We start from the raw sequence: 22,815 nt of genomic DNA, 5'->3' as shown, positions 1-22,815 counted from the left end.
TACCCTTAGGGTATGTTTACACGGGCTATTTTCAGCCGTTTTTCGGGGCGTAAAAATCGGAAGCAGAACGCCTACAAACATCTGCCCATTGATTTCAATGGGAAATATGGCGTTCTGTTCCGATGGTGCGTTTTTTACGCCTCATTTTCAAAAAATGCAGCGTAAAAAGACGCCCCGTAAAAATACGTTTTTTCAGACGTTTTTTGTTACCCTTAAGGTTAAAAATTATGTGAACCTTTTGGTTTATCATTTCAGTATAAGGATAATAAGAATCAGGAGTGCCTATCTTTCTGAGGTTGTTTTGCTTTCATCTGGACCAGTGTTTCCTAAAACTGTCCTCGGAGACCTCCAACAGGTCATGTCTTGAGGGTTTCCCATAGTGGTAACACATGTGCTAATTGTTGATTTAGGGAAACTGTTTAAATCACCTGGCGAATCCTCAAGACATGGCCTGTTGGGCTCCTTGATGACAGGTTTGTGAAACACTGGCTCAACAATGTAGGATAATAGGTTACGCTAGACAGGGGTGTAACTATAAGGCGTGCAGAAGTTGCAGTCACACCCCATGGCACCTCTGCCACTTGGGGACAGCAGTACTATAAATGAAACATGAAGGTTGGGGGGCCCTTATTACAAATTTTGTTTTAGGGCCCAGAAGCATCAAGTTATACCTCTGGAATTGTATGGCCTTTTTATACCCTTAGGCCCCATGCACACGATCGTATTTTCATCTATCCGTAAATACTGTCCGTAAATACAGTCTGTATTGCATCCGTATTTGAATCGTATATACGGATCCGTAAAAAAAGAGGGACGCTGCAAATGATGTCACCAACATGTTGCATAGCAACGCTTCTGTAAATACGGACAGTTTACAGATGCACATCCATAGACATCCGTATTTACGGAAGCACGCATAGGCTTCTATGGGAGAGTCCATGCCGTAATTACGGACAAGAATAGGACAGGTTCTATAATTTTTTCAGCATTGAAACGCCCATCCGTAAAAATACTGGGTCCTTAATTACGGATGAAATATACGGTCGTGTGCATGGGGCCTAACTATGTTGCTCTATATTTTTGCTATGGGGAGTCATCATCTTGTTTTTTCCACTGGTGGAGATAAGGACTAAGAATAGTTCAATATAAATACTGTGGTAAATATACTGACCAATCTAGTCTAGTCATTATTTGCTATGAGCCTGGGCCGCAGAACACGCCCGTAATAAGACATGTCCGTTCTTCCTGCGGTCCGGGCTCCCGTGCCATGCACGGACCGTGGAAACCACGGTCGTGTGCATGGCCCCATAGGAATGAATGGGGCCGCAATTCTCCCGTGGATTTTCGGAGGAATTGCGGCCGCAAAAGCACATTCATGTGCATGGGGCCTTAAAGCAAAAAGGAGGAAAACTCCAAAGTAATTTAGTTTTTTACATCAACCATTTCCTTCCAAAAAAAATAAAATAAATGCCAACAATTATTTCTCCCTCTCATGTAGACATGACAAGAAATACAATGCCACTAAGAAGCTGTTCTTGACCTTATTCCTCCATGGAGGAAATTATAGTGGTCTACGCTGAATTTGCAAAACCTCAAAGAGTTCTACCTGAAGTGTACACTTGAAGACAACTACGTTACTTCAACAGCTCTTCATGTAATAAATGACAGTTTTCGTCATAAATAAAATGATAGAGTAGAGAGATTTGGAAACCTTGCTGTGCTGAAGGCCTCATGAGCCTCATCAAGTGTTCTTATATGGTGTTTGACTTTATTGAGAACACATAAAATCTTTGGGAACATCATGTAGTAAAGCCCTAGGGTGAAGGGCCTTAAATTTAAGGTTCTTCATATCTTCAATGTTGCGACATGTAATGCTGATTGGCAGGACAGCTTGAAAGCTGAGATGCTGTGAGATATATACTGTATGAGTATATAATGAAATTGTTATAATTGTTGAGCTGGTCCAACAGAGAATATTGTAGTGGGTCATTCCCTGGCACAATAACAGGGCCTGGAACAACCGAACCCTTGAGGTCCAGCCGCACAAGCCCAACAACACTGCCCAAGAGGTCCAGCAAGATACACAGCCAATGAGGTCCAGCAAGACAACCCAAAACAACACAGCCCATTTGGTCCCGCAAGACAACCTCAACAACACAGCCTATGAAGTCAGGCTGTACAACCCCATCAACACATCCCATAAGGTTCTGCAGGACAGCCCTAACAACACAACCCATGAGGTCCAGCAGGACAACCCCAACAACACTGCCCATAAGGTTCAGCAGGACAACTCCAACCACACAGCCCATGAAGTAGACCAGTACAACCCTATCAACACAGTCCATAAGGTTTAGCAGGACGACCCTAACAACACAATCCATGAGATTCAGAAGGGACAACCCCAACAACACAGCTCATAAGGTTCAGCAAGACAACCCCAACCACACAGCCCATTAAGTTCAGCAGGAAAGCCCCATCAGCACAGCCCATATGACTCAGCATTATAACCCTACCAACACAGCCCATAAGGTTTAACAAGACAACCGTAACAACTCAGCCCATGAGGTCCAGCAGGACAACCGCAACAACACAGCCTATAAGGTTCAACAAGACAACTCTAACAACACTGTCCATGAGGTCCAGCAGGACAACTTAACTCTGAGGCTGACTTTGAAGCAGATCAACTGACATTTGGGTCTATTACTTTTTAAGGTCCATTCATAAATAACCCATTAGTCCTCATATGAGTTGTATACGCAAAGATATTAGCAGGCTGTTTTAATTCCCGCTACAGTTATGTGATCTTGATAAACATTATTATGCCTAACTGCAATTGGCCTACACAGTCAAGTAATGTGACGTCATTATGGACATCATCGTACTAAGATCAAAATACTGGAGTGGTAATCCTCAGAGGCCAGCATCAAGGGAACAGTGGATATGACAAACTTTATTATTCTCTTCTTTGGGAGAGCAGATCAGTGGAGTACGTTCACAATCTTAGAGGAAACCTATGTACATAGGGTTCTACGTACACATTTCTCAATTATGGACTTGCTTCATGTAGACATACTGTATACTTGAGTGCATATAGCCCCATACCTAGAGATCTGATTTTTTTTTGCATAGTTTAGGCCATTAGTGTGCTCACTCTGTTGGTTAGCCCCAGAGAAATTCTTGGGTTTTGTCAACCAAGACACATTACTTGACTGTCTGACATTCTCGGAAAGTGTATGGCATATATGGCCACATTTTTGGCCATTTTTAAAGTGCAACCACATGATAGACACATCAAATCAGGTGATACGTTTACTGACACAACAGTGATTCTCAACATCCATCCTCAATAACTCCTAACAGGGAACGCTTTAGGAATCACCCATAGAGAGAATACTTTTGTAATCTACTATTGTAATAACACTAATGAAATCAACGGTAAGGAAATCCCCAAATCATGACCCATTGGGACCTGTACTTGAGAGGTGGAGTCCAGAAACAATGTATATTGAGATCTGATTCATGTCAATCTTCATTGTAAGCTGATTGGACTGGATCAATAGAATCTGATCCAATGTTTTTTTAGTTTTTGTTTTAAAAAAAATACTATTTGTAATTTGTTGTTCATTATGTTATAATTTTACCACATACAGCTATGTATAAGCCTCCTGCAGTGTGTTACTATGGCTTTTTTGCAGTTTTCTCATTCGTTCTCTTTGCTATGATTATTTGGGCTCAGCATGTGAGGTGGAATATCCTCCCCAGATTTCACTGCTGAAATGTTAGAATATTCATAAGGAGCTTCAGCTCCACACGCTAATGTTTGTACTGTTAACCTGTTATTTTCCATGAATAACTCTAGGCAGCTTGCAAAGAACTCAGCACAATATTATATTTGCAGATCAAACTGACCCAGGCTTGAACTGCTAGAGTTGCATATGTTCAAAACGAGTGGCGGTGCCCACCCCAGCTCCAAAGTCTCACCCTGCTGATCGTGGGATCCATGGGGGTCTATTGTCAGTCTGCTCCTGCTTCCTGCCTGGTCCTGGGTGGCAGTAGTCATGACCCACCTGGGAACCTGTATAGAAAACAACTCACACAGACTTTACATTAAATCATTCTTCCCAATACAGTTTCCCAGAGGTTTACCAGAACAAACCTGTGGATCCACCGATCAGACGAGACCACGTGGTAATTGTGGCTTTTGGAGTAGTATCCACAGCTACTCCCGGGTTGCCTGCCCGGGTATTCTGCTCCAAGAGGGAGCCCCTGATGTCACTGTCCATATATGGACAGTGGTCAGGGGCTCCACCAGGAGAGGAATCACTGGCCAGTGCGTCGGCAACGCTCTGGCTGGGGATTCTGTTCCTGGAGTAGCCATGACGGCAGCAGCAGTGTAAAGCACCCAGCAGCCAAGTGGCCCCCCAAAGGGTAGTGGGCCCAGGCATTTGCCCGTGTTCGCCGGGTGCTGACGCAGGCCTTCAGGAATTTTGAGGCAGATTTTGAACTGTCTGCACAGTTTTTGCAGTGTTTTTCGCCCACAGCCATTGAAGCTAATGCAAGGAAAGCAGGCAAAAAAAAGCTGTGAAAAATGCTCGAAAATTACAGAAATTACTCAGAAAAGGACATGCCTGTTTTTTTCTAGGAAGCGGCCAAATGCTGCCCTGGAAAAAAAACACCTCTGCTTCCCATTGTAATCAATAGGGCTCAATTTCGGCTGTTTTCTAGCGCTGATTCTGCCGCAGTTTTCGCATCAAAATCAGCGCCAAAAGACTTTGTTTCAACAGTTCCTCATGCTTTTTCCTTTAGGGGTAATGATAATTTTTACGGCTGGAATAGTGCAGTCTACAGTGCTATTCTTGCCATCAAAAACACCCAAAAATTTGGGCGGAAGACTAAGGGGACCTATTATAAGTTAATGGGATCTGTCCAGTTTCATTAAGATCTGTTTGAAAAAGTTGTCCCGCATTGCTGTCATGGTGCCATTATGAATGGAAGCCATAACGCTAGTGTGAATAGAGCCTAATGTACTATTTGTACAAACTGTATGCACAATGTACAGAATGTACAATGAGTACAATGGAGGAGACATTCAGTATATGAGTGTGTTATTTAAGTTTGGTAACGTTACGTAATATAGTCACACCTGACTGTCATGAATGGCAGCTATGTACGGCAGTAATGTATAGGAAGAGTATTCCATCTGTTTGTTCTGTTTCCATATGTCATTTCGGTGCTTCCCACGGAATAACACAGTGCTATATAAATGACTGTTAATAATGGTAATCATCATTATAACGGAAAGAACAGCATGTTGATACAGACTGTTGTGCCATCGGGAGAAATATTAACTCTGGATTAGACTACGCAAAAATCTGTAGTGTTTTCCATATAAATGAATGACAAAATACAAGCAGATCCAATATACACTAATGGAATCGGCACTGACAGTCTTCACATCCTTACATTATCTCAAGTTCATTGCGTGTCTTTGTATTGTAGATCTTATGAAATGTGAGTGACTCTTGATATTCGTTTTATAAGGTGACTGCTATGTTCACACGGAGTATTTTGGGGGAGGAATATCTGCCTCAAATTTCCGTTTGGAACTTTGAGGCAGATATTCCTCTCCCTGCACGCCGATTTTCGCGGCAATTATCGCGCCGTTTTTCGCCCGCGGCCATTGAGCGCCGCGGGCATAAAACAGCGAGAAATACGCTTTCTCCTGCCTCCCATTGAAGTCAATGGGAGGTCAGAGGCGGAAGCGCCCGAAGATAGGGCATGTCGCTTCTTTTTCCCGCGAGGCAGTTTTACTGCTCGCGGGAAAAAGACGCCGACGCCTCCCATTGAAATCAATGGGAGGCGTTCTCGGGCCGTTTTTGCCGAGTTTTGCGACGCGGTTTCCGCGTCAAAAAACTCGGCAAATTACCCCGTGTGAACATTTAGACTACAGGATCTTTTGGGAGAAGGAAATGTCTCTTCGCAATGTGTACACAACACTTTACAGGAAATATATTTATTCCCACTGGGCAATTTCACAGTGCTTATACGTTCACACACTATATTGTATATATTTTATTTTATGTTATACTGTATATTGTGCAAAGAATGTGTAAACCCATCTAAAAACTCGGACGCTCCCTTTCTTCCAGATTTGTTTCCTTTGATAGGGAAAATAAGATTTAGTTAAGAAATTTTTCAGTTACAATATGGTTCTTCGTGTAACGTTACATGTGGATGGGCAATCCACTTTCTTCATGAAATATTCATTTTCCAGTTTCTGAGCCCAGCAGCCATGTATTATTTTTCTCTCTGACTTCCCTATCAGGATTTCCGGCTTGCATAGCCTAGTGCTGGGTGAATCAGTGTGAAAGGCTGTAGCAGGACTCACCACACATGGAGGCAAAAGTATCTGTACCTACATCATTTACTTGGCGAGACGAGAAGACCGTAGACAGTAGGAAGCTATTTTTAAGATGACAGTGGGCTCCTTTAGGAACTGGGCCCCTGTAGGCTTACAGAATTTACAGGGAGAGACAAGGAGGCAGTACTATTTGTACCTACATCATTTACTTGAAGAGACAGGGTGGCAGTGCCATTTGTACCTACATCATTTACAGGAAGAGACAAGGATGCAGTACTATATGTGCTTATATAATTTACAGGGAGAGATATGAAGGTGGTACCATATGTGCGTACATCATTTACAGGGAGATCATTTACAGGGAGAGATAGGGAGGCAGTGTTATATGTGCGTACATCATTTACAGGGAGAGACAGGGAAGCAGTACTATATGTGCGTACATCATTTACAGGGAGGTCATTTACAGGGAGAGACAGGGCGGTAGTACTATATTTACCTATTTAATTTAGACAAGGATGCAGTACTATATGTGCTTATATCATTTACAGGTAGACATGTGGAGGTAGTACTATATGTGCCTACATCATATACAGGAAAAGACAGGGATGCAGTACTATCTATACCTACATAATTTACAGGGAGAAACAGGGAAGCAGTACTATATGTGCTTATATAATTTACAGGGAGATCATTTACAGGGAGTGACAGGGTGGTAGTACTATATGTACCTACATAATTTACAGGGAGAGACAGAAGGCAATACTATATGTGCCTGCATCATTTACAGGGAGAGACAGGGAAGCAATAGTATATGTGCCTACATCTTTTACAAGAAGGGACAGGGCGGCAGTGCTATCTGTACCTACATAATTTATAGGGAGAGACAGGGAGGCAGTACTATATGTGCCTACATCATCTACAGTGAGGGGTAGGGAGGCAGTACTATCTGTGCCTTCGTCATTTACAGGGAGAGACAGGGGCGCAGTACAGAGGCATAGCTATCGGTTTAGCACACAGGGGGCGAAACATATCTGAGTGGGCCCCAACCCAGTGGGCCACCCCAACGCTTGTTTACAACTGAAGAGTTGCATTCTAATTATAGTGGCCATCATACTGAATGAGTCCTGTGCTGTATATGCTGCTATATTATCCATTCTTACTATTGTTTAATCTTTTCCCTGACAGAGGAGTTTGTGTGCTGTCCTCTGAAGGGAGTAGTACACACCGTTGTAGGAAATCTTCAGTTTCTTGGCAATTTCTCGCATGGAATAGCCTTCATTTCTAAGAACAAGAATAGACTGTCGAGTTTCACATGAACGCTCTCTTTTTCTAGCCATTTGGAGAGTTTAATCGAACCCACAAATGTAATGCTCCAGATTCTCAACTAGCTCAAACGAAGGTCAGTTTTATAGCTCCTCTAAACAGCAAAACTGTTTACAGCGGTGCTAACATAATTGCACAAGGGTTTTCAAGTGTTTTCTAATCATCCATTAGCCTTCTAACACAGTTAGGAAACACAATGTACCATTAGAACACTGGAGTGATGGTTGCTGGAAATGGGCCTCTAGATATTGCATTAAAAACCAGACGTTTGCAGCTAGACTAGTCATTTAGCACATTAACAATGTATAGAGTGTATTTCTGATTAATTTAATGTTATCTTCATTGAAAAAAACTGTGCTTTTCTTTCAAAAATAAGGAAATTTCTAAGTGACCCTAAACTTTTGAACGGTAGTGTATATCACCCCCATCATCCCTGTATATACCAGTCATCAGCCCTGTGTATACCAGCCATCACCCCTGTATTTAAACCCCATCATCCCTGTATATACCTACCAGCGATCATCCCTGTATATACCTGCTATCATCCCTGTATGTAACCCCATCATCCCTATATGTAACCCCCATCATACCTGTATATACCAGCCATCATCCGTGTATATAACCCCCATCATGCCTGTATATACCAGCCATCATCCTTGTATATAACCCCTATCCTCCATATATATAGCAGCCTGGGTAGTATATACAGGTAAGATGGGGGTTATAAACAGGGATGATGAATGGTATATACAGGGATGATGGCTGGTAAATACAGGGAGGATGGGGGTTATATGCAGGGATGATAAGTAGTACAGCCATTATCCCTGTATACAAACCCCATCATCCCTCTCTCCATCCATCCATCCATTCATTCACTGGGGAGGGCTGCTTGCTCTCCTCGCACGCTGGCTTCTTCTGCTCCAGAGGTGTGCCTAGCGTGCAGCACGTCTGATGGATTGAAGAGTATTGTGACATGGCTGCGACGGTCATGGCGGTGGCGGCGGCAGACATGGCGGGAGCAGCCCCCCCCCCCCCGCTAGCTACGCCACTGGCGCATTACCATCTGTACCTACATGCTTTGCAGAGAGAGATAGGAAGGCAGTGCTATATGGGAATTGGGAAAAAAATTATTCTATAAAGCATTCATAATAAACTGCATATATTCAGCCATTTTTGGGCATCTCCATCTAATCTTATGCAGGGCAGAGCCTCATCTCAATGTTTGCAGCAATCCGCAGTTTAGTGACAATTGTCAGTGAGCTGGACTCCAGGATGATACATTTTACCTGCACTGATACATTATAGCCAGACTTTCAGTAAACAAGTGTTCCCATACAATGACATCAAGCAGAGATCTTATAAATAGTGAGGAATTGATTCACAAAGTATATTAGAATGTTGCACATTTTTTTATTACACAATAATAAACTACAAAAAAAAATAGAAACTATTTAAAGGGCTTGTTCACTTTTGGATCACAGGCACTGAAACTGTATACACAAGGCTATCCAATTGTGCAGTCACACAATTAGATAGATGATAGATAGATAGATAGATAGATAGATAGATAGATAGATAGATAGATAGATAGATAGATAGATAGATAGATAGATAGATAGATAGATAGATAGATAGATAGATAGATAGATGATAGATAGATAGATAGATAGATAGATAGATAGATAGATAGATAGATAGATAGATAGATAGATAGATAGATAGATAGATAGATAGATGGCTAGATAGGAGATAAATAGATATTAGATAGATACAGTGGATATAAAAAGTCTACACATCCCTGTTAAAATGCCAGGTTTTTGTCATGTTACAAAATCAGTCCAAGATGAATATTTCAGAACTTTTTCCACCTTTAATGTCACCTATAATCTGTACAATTCAATTAAAAAACAAACTGAAATCTTTTAGGGTGGAAAAATAAAAATAAAGAACAAAAAGAATGTGGTTGCATAAATCTGCACACCCATAAACTAATACGTTGTTGAATTGCCCTTTGACATTATGACAGCATTCAGTCTTTTTGGGTAGAAGTTTATCAGCATGGCACATCTTGACTTGGCAATTGTTGCCCACTCTTCCTTGCAAAAGCTCCAAATCTGTCAGATTATGAGGGCATCCCCTGTGTACAGCCCTCTTCACGTCACCCCACAGATTTTCAATGGGATTCAGGTCTGGGCTCTGGCTGGGCCATTCCAAAACTTTGATGATCTTCTGATGAAGCCATTCTTTTGTTGATTTGGAGATTCTGCTTTGGGTCCTTGTCATTCTGAAAGGTGAAATTCCTCTTCATCTTCAGCTTTTTAGTAGAGGCTGCAGGTTTTGTGCCAATATTGACAGATATTTGGAACTGTTCATAATTCCCTCCACCTTGGCTAAAGCCCCAGTTCCAGTTGCCGAAAAACAGCCCCAATGTATAATGCTGTCTCCGCCATGCTCCATAATGCTGCCTCCACAATGCTCCATAATGCTGCAACCACCATGCTTCACTGTGGGAATGGTGTTCCTTTGGTGATGTGCAGTGTTTGCTTTGCGTCAAACATCCCTTTTTGGAAATATGGCCAAAAAGTTGAACCTTGGTCTCATCAGACCATAACACCCACATGCTTTAGGCAGAATTAATGCAGGTTTTTGCAAACCATAGCCGGGCTTTGATTTTTTTCTTTGTTAGTAAAGGCCACATTGCCACTCTACCCCACAGCCCAGACATTTGAAGAATACAGGAGATTGTTGTCACATGCACTACACAACCAGTACCTGCCAGAAAGTCCTGCAGCTCCTTTAATGTTTCTGTAGACCTCTTGGTAGCCTTCCGGACCAATTTTCATCTTGTCTTTTCATCAAGCTTTGAGAGACGTCCAGTTCTTGGTAATGTCACTGTTGTGCCAAATGTAATCCACTTCCTGATGACCGTCTTCACCGTGTTCCATGGTATATCTAATGCCTTGGAAATTCTTTGGTACCCTTCTCCTGACTGATGCCTTTCAACAATCAGATCCCTTTGATGTGTTGTAAGCTCTTTACGGACAATGGCTTTTACTGTCACATGCAACAAAGAAAATGTCAGTAAAATCCTAAAAGAACAGCCAAACTTTATATGGGGTTACTCAGAATCACTTTAAATAATGGCAGCTGTGTACTGACTACTACTTAACATGAGTTTGAATGTGATTGGCTAATTCTGAACACAACCACATCCCCAATTATAAGAGGGTGTTCACACTTATGCAACCACATTATTTTTGTTTTTTATGTTTATTTTTCCCCTCTAAATGATTTCAGTTTGTTTTTCAATGGAATTGTACAGATTATAGGTGACATTAAAGGTGGAAAAAGTTCTGAAATTAATCATCCTGTACTGATTTCTTAACATGACAAAAACTGGCATTTTAATAGGGGTGTGTAAACTTTTTATATCATAGATAGATAGATAGATAGATAGATAGATAGATAGATAGATAGATAGATAGATAGATAGATAGATAGATAGATAGATAGATAGATAGATAGATAGATAGATAGATAGATAGATAGATAGAGGGATAGATACTAATTAAAGTGCACTTTTTTCATCATGTCATTTTTAGGTCCCAAATTCTGTGCTGATTAATTTCTTACTATATGTTTATAGCGGTTGGAGCTTAGGGCTCATGCACATGGATGTATTATGAATCTGTGTGATACGGATCCAATATATGCAGCCCATAGAATTTAATATTGTATATATGGTATTGAATACTTTTAAAAGTCCTTTCCCATAATATTACAGCAAAAAAAGAATTCTGCCTCCTTCCTCTCCTGGGTGTTTTGTGTCATGTGTGAATTTTAATATCTCCCTGTGTACTCAGCTTCCATTATTTTGCTTTTTGCCACAGCTCTGTAGATTTGAGTGACAGACTTTGGAAGTAAGTGACAGCTGAGCAGGATGCAGGGGAAATGTGAACTTATCACAACAGCATGAATATACTCATAAGCATATTTAAGAAATGCTGTCAGTCAATTAGCCTAATAATTTATACTCAGCCTTAATAGGCAAATAAATAATTAATGCTATTGCTTTTTGTAAATTCGGCTTTTCGGATCTAAATTAACATAATTAAAAATAATGTTTCAGTTGAATTTTTTTTATTTTATTCGCCAACAAGATCTAAATCAGGCAATTAAACTGCATGTTTTCCCGCATCAAACGAAATGCCTGTGTAATATGAGGAGATAATAATTGTTACTTTTTTTTCCCCCCCTGTGGTCAAATTTACTGCCAGGATGCAAAAAGAAATTATTCTATAGAATGAATTATCAGCAAGTAGGATCCCACTATTGTCCCTAAATGAACCTCCTGCAAATTTTATATTTTAGTATTTTTTAGTGTCCTTTGTTTTCCAAAAAGAAAGAAATCAAAAATTCTATATCTGAAGCTGTTGTGTCCTTGTGGCTAATATTGAAGGTCATCGGAGATATTCTTTTTTTTTTTTTTGGTATAAAATGTTACAAAGAACTATAATATGGTAGGTAGCCATTGGGGGAGCAGTACAGGAGGAATAGCAATGGTTAATATATGAACCCATGGCGCCGACTGACACAGTTTTATATATTTGTACTTGAGTGACTTGACGAAAGGGTTTGTCTCATCACAGACCACGATAATATGAGAGCCGTTGCCGCTCCCATGCCATCCGGCAAACAGCAAGTTGCAACAGTTGCTCGTTTCTCCTGCAGCGGCCATTACTGGTGAAATGTAGTATTACAAGTAGTCATTCTAATGAAGAAGTTGTGTGTGTTTGTGTGTGTATAGTATATAATTTATGTATGGGGTTTTTCTTTTCTATTTTCACATAAGTCATAGTAAGCATACAAATATAGGAGCTACAAATTGTGATGAAAGAAAAAAAAATCAGGCATCAAAGTCCTTTAAAGGGGATTTTCCATATGGCAACTGACACCATGGCAGCTGATCGCCTACTTTAATCCCTGGAGTTCAGCTTTTATCATCAGAAGAAGTTTCTGACATGTACATATAAATGTAGTGTAATATGGCGTCCATAGAAATCAATAGGAAGCATGTGCCGAATCCTGTATAATGGATGTTGTTTGAGCTAATATAGGGGCTAATAGGGCATAAAAACAGAAGCTGCCCTGATGGGACAACCCCTTTAAGTAAAGGCTACTGTGTCCTTCTGTCCAATAAGGCATAGGAAAGGAAACGGAAGGGGACAAGACCTGGTCCTGGGAATGAGGGGGGTGTTGGCACGATCGGTGCCCCATTAAGATTTTTGGAACGGCACCACCTCTCCTCAATGTCTGTAATTGAGTTTTTAACATGTCCCCTATTTATTTCTGTATTCTGTCAGTTACAGTTATCTCCATGGATAAAAGGGTAAGAAAAACTTGACTTCATAGGGTTAATTTAAAGAATCTGACAACTAACACAAAGGGTTCATAAAACTGATTGGCAAATGTTTCTTATATATTTTAAAATATCTGGGCCTTTGAAGGTGACCCACAAAAAATCTCTTGAATGTGTTCTTTCCTCTTCTTGAGTTTCCAGTATAGTGAAGAGACACATTTCATATGCAAAGGTATTTTATTCCCACAAGTCAGAACAAAAATACCCTTAGGGCAGACACCAAGTTTCAAGTTCCCAAGCATTATAATGTTCATCCCAATATATTTCTCCTTGATTTGCAGGTGGAACAGATATAGACCCCCCTCTGGGACAGGGACGAGTCTTGTATAGAAACTCTACTCACATCTTTCGAACATCCTACGTCTAGATGCTTTGATACGGATTCTGCCCAAAGCTGATTAGGACTGATCAAGGTAAGGTTCACAGTGGTACCGTACTTATTCACCAAGCAAATGTAACACTTTGTTATCCAAATTGATTTATTTGAATGATTCAATGGCCTTACAATGATAAAGCAGCTTTTCATTTAGTTTGAATCTAAATTTAAAGGGAAACTCCACCAAAAAGCATAGGTCCCCATTGTCATTATTGTTCCTTCGTACTCCCTAATAAATCATCTTCACTAATAACTAAGCAGCAGCTCAAATATGCTCAAGGAAAAGTTGGTTAGTAATAAAACGGGAACCAACGGGTGACACCCCCAGTTTTTCATGCTTCTTTGGAGATACAACTTGGCAAAGGGGTTGTCTGGTTTAGAAAACTTATGTTCAAATACCTTGTTATTCTGCAATAATAGAGGAAGGTCTCGCATCGAAGAGCTGATACAAAGTGTGTCTCTTGCTCTGGAGGACTTGGCACATCCATACATTACATGAACAGGCCATTGATTTCAGCTGGAATTGTGTAATGCTTCATTTCCCCTGTGGTGGTGCTGCAGGGAAAATTAACACTTTCTGTGTGATCCCCAACTGATTACAGCTGATTGCTGGGGGCTACTGTGATCAGTTTATCGTCGGGGTCCTTTATATCAAAAATGGTCATGTCCAAAGCAGACACCACCTACTTGTCAAGTGAGTAAGGTTTTGTAAAAATTCCAGGGTTATTAAATGGTAGAGGGTCAATAATGTGTATGGAGGTATGTGATAAGGTCTTCAAGTTTGGAGATTTGGGAAATTTTGAGTAGCCAATGTGAAATTGGTGGCGTTATCACATAGACTGAGAATCTTGCACTAGGGGGACAATGTTGAATGTTGAATGACGTTCTTGTAGCTTGATACACCTTGATGGCTCCTCTGGGTTCTTATAAATTGATAAGACATCTGTTGACTATTTATTCATTTTGTTGATAGGAAAGGTGGGCCATAGGGTTTAGTGGAAAAGGGCCATGGGGGTTTCAGGCATAGAAACGAAATCAACCAAAACTCAATTGTTCATATTGGGTGACAAAATATTGCAAGTGTTTGTATCTGGATGGGCAACACGATGGTCCGGTGGTCACAACATCTGCATGGAGTTTGTATGTTCTTCTTGTGATTGGGTGGGTTTCCTTCCACATTCCAAAAACAGGTTAATTGGCACAGGGAGAGATGGCAATCCCCTTACAGTACTGCAAATCATGTTTGAGCTGTATAAGAAAGAGGAAAGGATACTCTAGAAACCTTAATGGTCCATCAGTGATTTTTAGGCCATTGGCCCGCGCCATGCAAAATATATATTTATTGGCTGGAGCTTTTCAAATTAAATGGGTTCTTTGGGATTTTAGTAAGTAGTAAAACACGTATATAAAGGACTGTCCTGAAATAATCTGGTCCCTTTGTGAGACTGCTTTTTGTTTACATCCACCACATCCATGGAGGAGGTCTACATACCTCAATGGTGGACACACTGGAATTACTAGGTCTTTGATGACCTGGTTTCCAAGATCTGCTTCCATGTACCAAATTAGTGCAGATCCTGTGTTATGAAGTATGAGGACATGTATGCTTGTCTGAATTAATAATATTCATAAAAATCCAGAGAACTCCTTTAAATTGGTTTAAATCATTTTTCATTTGCGTTTAAAGTGAATGATAACCATTTCACTGACTTTTAATTCCTTAATATATATTTAAAGCAGTTGAATTTTCATTTTTCTGCTACAGAACTTTAAAACCCACATAGACAGAGTTAAATAATACAATTCAGCCAAAGCTATCAAAGTTTTGGTTCCCACAGGCCACATATCAGGTGGGTGGATGGGGCAGGCGGTTCAGCTCAAGAACCTGTTGACTAGAGATGAGCGAATCGATTCCAAAGCAATCGAATTTGGTCCAAATTTCCCAAAAGCTTCAGATTCTGCAAAATCCAAAACTTTTGTGATTTGCAGCGCACAAATTTGTGGAAAAATTGCTGCCACGGGATCAGGTTTTCTCTTACCTGCGCTGCTGTTCCCCTGCTCCCCTTGGATCGGCTCTGTCTGAAAACAGTAAACGACTTTAATAATCCTTTTTCTATAGCTTTTAAGATGGCAGCGGTCATGGGGTTCAACATGACCGCCATAGCTCTCAATATTACAGCGGTCACGTGATTCAAGGTTGTGGCGGTCATGTGATTTACTGACATGACCGCTCTAGCTCTCAAGATGGCAGCGATCTTTTGATTCAAGATAGCAATGGTCATGTGATTTACTAAGACCGCCATAGCTCTCAATATTGCGTAATGTGATTCAAGATGGCAGTTGGCCTCCCTGAAAGCCTGTTCTCCTGCACCGGCGCTGAACGAAGACTCTGCTGCCTGTATCTGCGCCTGTATCTGCGCATGCGCTGAATGCTTTCAGTGCCGGCACAGAAGAATAGGCATTCAGGGAGGCTGCTATGTGAGTAAATCCCATGACCTCCGCTATCTTGAAAGCTATAGAACAAGATCACAGCCGCCGTCCACTGTTTACAGACAGAGACGATCTTGGGAGAACAGGGGGCCTTGAACAGGGGTAAGTAATAAGAGTAGTTTTCAGGGCAATTGGGACGCTTTCGATTTGTGCCAAATTTATATAGTCCGAATCGGACGGCCAAATTGATCAAATCAGCCCCGAAATGAGTTTCAACAAATTCACTCATCTCTACTGTTGATATTAACATGGTACAAACCTATACCACCCTTTGGTACCAGCGTTGCATTGGGAACAGTTGGAATCTCTCTTTAACCTTATCTTCACGTTTCAATCTTTTCTATTATACACAAGGAACCTAATAAACAAATAATGACTGCATCAAAAAACAGAACAGCAAAAATATGTCTTCAAAGGCAAAGGGAGTTCTCAGTAGCTTAAAAATCCTGTGCAATCTGCTGTATGGGTAAGATGCGCTAATAGGCCAGGCTAGGTTGGGAGCACTTAGCATAAGATACATTTATTATACTCATATAGTAAACATCAGTTGAGTTTCAGGAGCAGATCAGAGAATTCTGCGAGAAAAACAGAGGGAAAATTGCTAGCGGAACTGAGAGGCACTGAGTGTAACCGTACCAGTGCACGTAAATTGGCAAGCAGTGCTTAAAATAGCCATGAAAGCCAAGCTTAAAAGATTCCTTATTAAATTCTTCAGCTACCCTGGCAGACATGATAAGGGGAACTGTTCTTGAATAAAGCATTGCCCCGCAAGCTTCAAGGGGAATGTTGTCCTAGCTTTACCTGTCCGTCATGACCCCCTGAACTGTTCGGCTGCAGACCACCTTCTACAGAACTTCGTAAAGATTTACAGCCGTAAAAAATGCATTTGGAGATTGGACTCTTTCTTCTAAAGACTAAAAAGAAAAAAAAATGTCAGCTGTTTGCAGAGGTGACTGAGTGTGTTGTACATTGCTCGGTATTCGTGCTGTATCATTCTCTGGTGGACATGATAGTCCATGCATGGAAGCATTGCGCTAATGTTTATTGGCACATAGGTCTCGAAACGGGACTTAACAAGTCAAAGTCTATTTTTGAGTTGCGTTGAACAGAGATTTGACATATTGCAAACCACAGAAGGATTAAGTCATTGGAGCATAAGATTTCAGAACATTTGCTCATAGAGTATATGTGTATAATAGAGGGCTTAGTAGAGGGGAAATAAGTCCTCTATGAGGATTTAGCCGCCTTAAAGTGAATGTCCACCTTTAATCATCACATTGTTTTTAGGTCGAAAATTCTGTGTTGGTTAATTTCTTAATATATCTGTATAGTGATCGGAGCTTTGTTTTGCTGGTACAGTGCTCCAAATTCCCTTTATAGACATAGATTTAAAAGATAACATTCTGGCTGCCTGTAGCTGCCACTAGAGGGAGCATAAGAGCTAACTGTATACTGTTATATATAAAAATCCATAACAAGACAGTATGCAGTAAGCTTCGATGCTCCCCCTAGTAGCGGCTGCAGGCAGCCAGTATGTTGTAGGCTGCAGGCAACCAACATATGTGCAGTACCCTTAAAGTTAATGGCGCTTTAAAAAAAATAATTTATTCACCTACTTTACTACTGTGCCATAACGTGAATGTGGTAAAAATTTAAGGGAAGCTCTGATGAATACCATAGTTCCTAACGTGAATTCTAAACTTTTATCATAATGTCTGATGTCACTGCTGTCTCGTAGCTTTCTAAGTAATAAAATATAAGGCAGAATGGGGCAGATTTACGAAATCTTAATTTCAGATGGATTAGAATTAGACTAGATGAGCCAAAGCTATCACAGCGGCTCATAATGTATTATCAATTTGGCGCATCTTTAGACACTTTTGTCTAACTTTAAACCATCTATTGGTTGGAATAGTTAAGAGCACTTCTTTGCACAATGTTTGTGACATGAATGCTGCTGCACAGGGCACAGCCTGAAGCCTCTCCTGTGCCTTTTACCATTCCTTAAACCTAGGTCTGTAGCTCTACAGTTTCTTGCTGACAATTTGTAATGATATTTTAGCATCATTGTTCCTTCCTCGGGCAAGGCATTGTGGGACATGTAGCTATCAGGTCCACTGATTAGAAAATTATTTCTGCAATTAAGATGCCAGGCAGAAACTGGATTATTTCTTCCTAAAAAGCAATTTAGAGTTAGCCTCGGGAAAGTGAAGAACACACTAATAACGTGGGCTAGGTTAAAAGGTAATGGGAAGGATTTCATATGTCTTCTGGAGTTTCCTTTAAAGGATTAGAAAAAAAATTCATTTTTTTCCCCAGAAATAGCACCACATCTGTGCATCTGCTGTATTGCAGTTCAGCCCCATTCACTTTAAGGGACAGACATGGCGCTGTTTCTGCTTAAAAATAAGATTTTTTTTCTGATGCTAGACAACCCGTTTTAGCTCAATAAATATGAAAGTATGCAAATTGGAGTGTTTGATTCACTCCGTTGTCTTCATGAGTATTTCCTTTCATTAAAGGGGTTGTCCAGGATTAGAAAAAACATTGCTGCTTTCTTCTAGAAACAGCGCCACACCTGTCCATAGGTTGTGTCTGGCATTGCATCTCAGCTCCATTGAATAGAATAGGGCTAAGCTGCAATACCAGACACAACCTGTGGATAGGTGTGGAGCAGTTTTGGGAAGAACGTTTTTCAAATCCTGGACAACCTTTTTAAGCATGACACCAAAGGCCATCAGCCATATTTCTTCTTGCCTTTTTGTGTGCCATAAACTGGACTTTAAAGTCCCTGACGGGAATCACTGTGTTAATTAGATCATATGTAAAATGAACTTCATACTTACAACCACTAAAATGTTTGCATACGATACATAGAAGCCAATTAAAAACACACAAAAATATGACCTAGCCATTTAAGAAATAATTAATGTCAAGATTTTATGGAAGGGGCAAGGAAGGTTTAGGTGGTAAACTGGATATTGTGTCATAATATAATGTAACAGGAGAGATTAATTACACTCCAGAATGAATGTAATCCGAGTCTGAAAAAACAACATGGTAAGCAGAATAGAGAATGATGTTTAAGTTGATGGTATCAGAGGTTAGTAGCTGGAAGGCAAATTTTTCCCTTTATACATACAAGGCATTTTTCACGTGTCACACAGAGGGGTTATAGAAAAATATGATGCTGATATTAATTATATCTTATATCCAATAGTAGCAATTCAAACGTCAGCTTCTAGTGTTATGAGCTGGGTCGGACTGGCCCACCGGAGGATCCTTTGGTGGAAACAATAATGGGCCCCAAGATTCAGCAGAAGACAACCTCATTTGGAGCTGACTTTGCCACTAGAATCTATTTCTTATGGGATTATTCACCAATAACCTATTAGATATTACGGATAATATGTCCCGTGTGTACAATGATTACAACAAAGACTACAATGCAAATAAAAGTGGAGGTGTACATGTTCTGTATAGATGGGGTGTGGACCTTCAGAGTCACTTCCACTGGTGGGCCCAAGGAACCTCAGTCCAACACTGGTTGTGAGACTATAGGCAAGTTAGGCTACTTTCACACTGTGTTTTATAGTATCTGTTTGACGTACTGTATACGCTGAGAAAAGATCGGGCAGTATACATTAAACGGAGGCTGCGACAGATGCCTAAAAGTGGCATCCATCACCATAGATAATGGTATTGGTATAACCGATACATTGCAAAATTTCATGACTCTTGGTATCCATTTTACGGATATGTCATTAAAAGCTATTGAAAAGCTCCCAACGTATCCGTTAAACGGATGCCTGTGACATATGCTATACAGTGGCATACGTCATTCATAGGCTCCCATGTTAAAATACTGTATATTATAGGCCCCCATGTTAAAATAACTGCATGGTATACGTTTATTTGCTGTATGCCTATAGATAAAATAGCGTAGTCGACTACGCTTTTCTGTCCACCAGAAAATTGTATACCCAACGTATACCGCAGGATGGAGGCCACACTTTTGGCCTTTGTCGGTAAATTCTAAGTCTATAGATGCGTTTGACATATGCGCCAAGAGATTAATCTGATTAATAATGCAAGATGAAATGGGAAATTGTAGAGTATGACTGCCGGCAAGATACCACTTCTCTGCTGTCAGCACAGATCCATTCCAGCTTTGAACTGAACAACTAAGTCAGGTCGGACAGGATTGTTGATAGGATTACACTGCCTGACAACTGCTTTTGAGTTCATTGGGGTTGTTAGGTAACATGTTCATAGCAACCAGTCTGTCTAAATCAGATTCGTCAATTCTACAGCTGATTTTTCAAGAAAAAAAAATTCTCTTAGTGCCCTAGTGATAATATTTCTACTAAAATAAATTTAGATGAGGTAAGGAGAACCATTTTAACATAGCTTTAATATTTGTTTCCCAATACCGACCGTATTGAAGTAGTCAAGAACATAAGAGGCAGAATGTAGCTGAATTTTCCTTGTCCAAGGTTACAGCTGTTGATACATATTACATTGTGATTCGCCTAGGTGGCGCTATCACTGCTGGATTATTAACTAAGTGGAATACTATAATAAATAGTCATTTTCATAATTTAATTGTCATTGGACGGGGTCAATCATTTCCAGGCTGGTGGAATTACAACCTTCCGTTGGTTAGTAATGTCCAAAAGTAGACAAATGTCATAAGACAGTGGCACTTTAGATACAGGAATCTGTAAAAAGCCTAAGGGTGGTTAAAATAGATGGAAGAGAGCACCCGCAGGTCCCCTTAACCAGTGTTTAGGGTGCCATAAGCTGCCCCGTCAGTCACTGGGGCTACTAAACTTTTGACGGCCACTCTAAAAGGTCATCTGGTCATCAGCAGCTAGACTTTACTCTCCATTTCATAGATGTGTATGACTGTTTTTGAAGATCACTAATGTACAAAAGGACTTCATGCAACAAAGAATAGGGATAAAGGTATATATAAAACCTTTCTAGTAAGATAATAATGTAAAAGCAGCTTAAAGGAGTTTAGGGCACATCCACTTTTTACCCTCAACAGATATTCATGGCATATCCACAGAACATGCTTTCAAGTTCGATAGGTGGTGGTCCCACCTCTGGGACCCCCACTTATTAGGAGAATGGCAGTTCCCTGACATCCGTTCTGCTAGATATGTCCTGAAAATCTATAGTGGACAAAATCCCTTTAGGTTTCACCAAAATTCGCAAGGTTAATGTTGCTTGTTTGGTAGTAATACATAAAAATTTTTGTAAAATTAGGCTGTGTTAGACCACGAGTTATTTGGGGTTCCGAGTGTTAGGGCTCAGAAATATATGACCTACTTTCTAATATTTTTTTCAATTTGTGTCATGAAAGCAAGATAGCCTTTTGGTCAAGCAGTGTGAAAATTGGAAAGAATGACATCATATTTTTGACAGGAAATTAAGAATTTTTGATGTTCTAAGATGCATGTCAGTGTCGATTTAGTGTCATATTTCCACGGTATGTTTTTTTTGACACTTCTCAAAGACCGGCATATCACAAAATCAGAGCCCGGAATATTGCTGTCAAGATAAGATTGATGAAAGTGATGTTCTCTTCATCCAAATATGTAGGGATCTGTTTCTTGTTGGATGTTACAGGGACGGACAGTAAACATGGAGACAACCAAACAATTTATAGAAAATTGCAATGCACAGAAGAAAGTTTAGTATTTGAATCATAAACTTATTGATGGATAAAAATCCTGAGGATCAGATGGGTCATCGTTTCGATCTGGTGGGACTTTTGTTACGAAGGTCAGGGAGTTTTGGCCTGTTGGCCTGTCAGAATGTGTTTACTATCTATCTATCTATCTATCTATCTATCTATCTATCTATCTATCTATCTATCTATCTAGCAGATATAAAAAAAAAAAAATGGCGACAGCACCCTGCAACACTAATGCCACCTAAACCACTAAATATAAATAGATATGCACTAAAGCTCAATCTACCTACAAATAGGGAGGTTCTTAGTGCACATTTTGATCAAAAAGTGTTAGCCCACCTGCCACGACAAGGCGACCTCTGTAAGGTGGGAACCTACTCTGCACATACACCCAGAACTGGGACTAAGCCTACATATATACCTGGGGATGGTAGGATCCAGCATTGAACTGATTAAAATCACCCAGGGCAGAGTGGGAGGAGTGCAAGAACAACAAGTGGAGGCAGTCACTAACCCCACATATATGGATACCATAGACACAACAAAAATTGAACAGCACATTCCAACTAAATGATACAAAATACGCAGGTGCAAGAACACCTATGACTGCAGATATACAGCAGATATAAAAAAAATGGCGACAGCACCCTGCAACACTAATGCCACCTAAACCACTAAATATAAATCTATCTATCTATCTATCTATCTATCTATCTATCTATCTATCTATCTATCTATCTATCTATCTATCTATCTATCATCTATCTATCTATCTATCTATCTATCTATCTATCTATCTATCTATCTATCTATCTATCTATCTATCCGTCTGTCTATTATCTATCATCTATCTGTGTATCTCATATATATCTATCTATCTTCTATATTCTATTTATCTATCTATCTATCTATCTATCTATCTATCTATCTATCTATCTATCTATCTATCTATCTATCTATCTTACATCTATCTATCTATCTATCTATCTATCTATCTATCTATCTATCTATCTATCTATCTATCTATCTATCTATCTATCTCTCTATCTATCTATCTATCTATCTATCTATCTATCTATCTATCTATCTATCTATCTATCTATCTATCTATCTATCTATCTAATATCTATCTAATATCTATC

The 22,815-nt window shown here is 40.1% G+C and overlaps 1 protein-coding gene across 1 annotated transcript in view; it reads left to right on the top strand.

Annotated features, from left to right (window-relative positions):
* SGCD (sarcoglycan delta) overlaps window positions 1–22,815 on the top strand; it is a 423,838-nt gene that overhangs the window by 206,372 nt on the left and 194,651 nt on the right. Inside the window, exon 3 of the mRNA XM_075856102.1 lies at window positions 13,385–13,516. The gene's annotated coding sequence lies outside the window, so the exon portion shown is untranslated. The remainder of the gene's footprint in view (window positions 1–13,384; window positions 13,517–22,815) is intronic.

The sequence above is a fragment of the Rhinoderma darwinii genome, chromosome 3 (genome assembly GCF_050947455.1).
Source record: "Rhinoderma darwinii isolate aRhiDar2 chromosome 3, aRhiDar2.hap1, whole genome shotgun sequence".
Lineage (NCBI taxonomy): Eukaryota > Metazoa > Chordata > Amphibia > Anura > Rhinodermatidae > Rhinoderma > Rhinoderma darwinii.
This window is presented reverse-complemented; position numbering and strand designations above follow the sequence as displayed.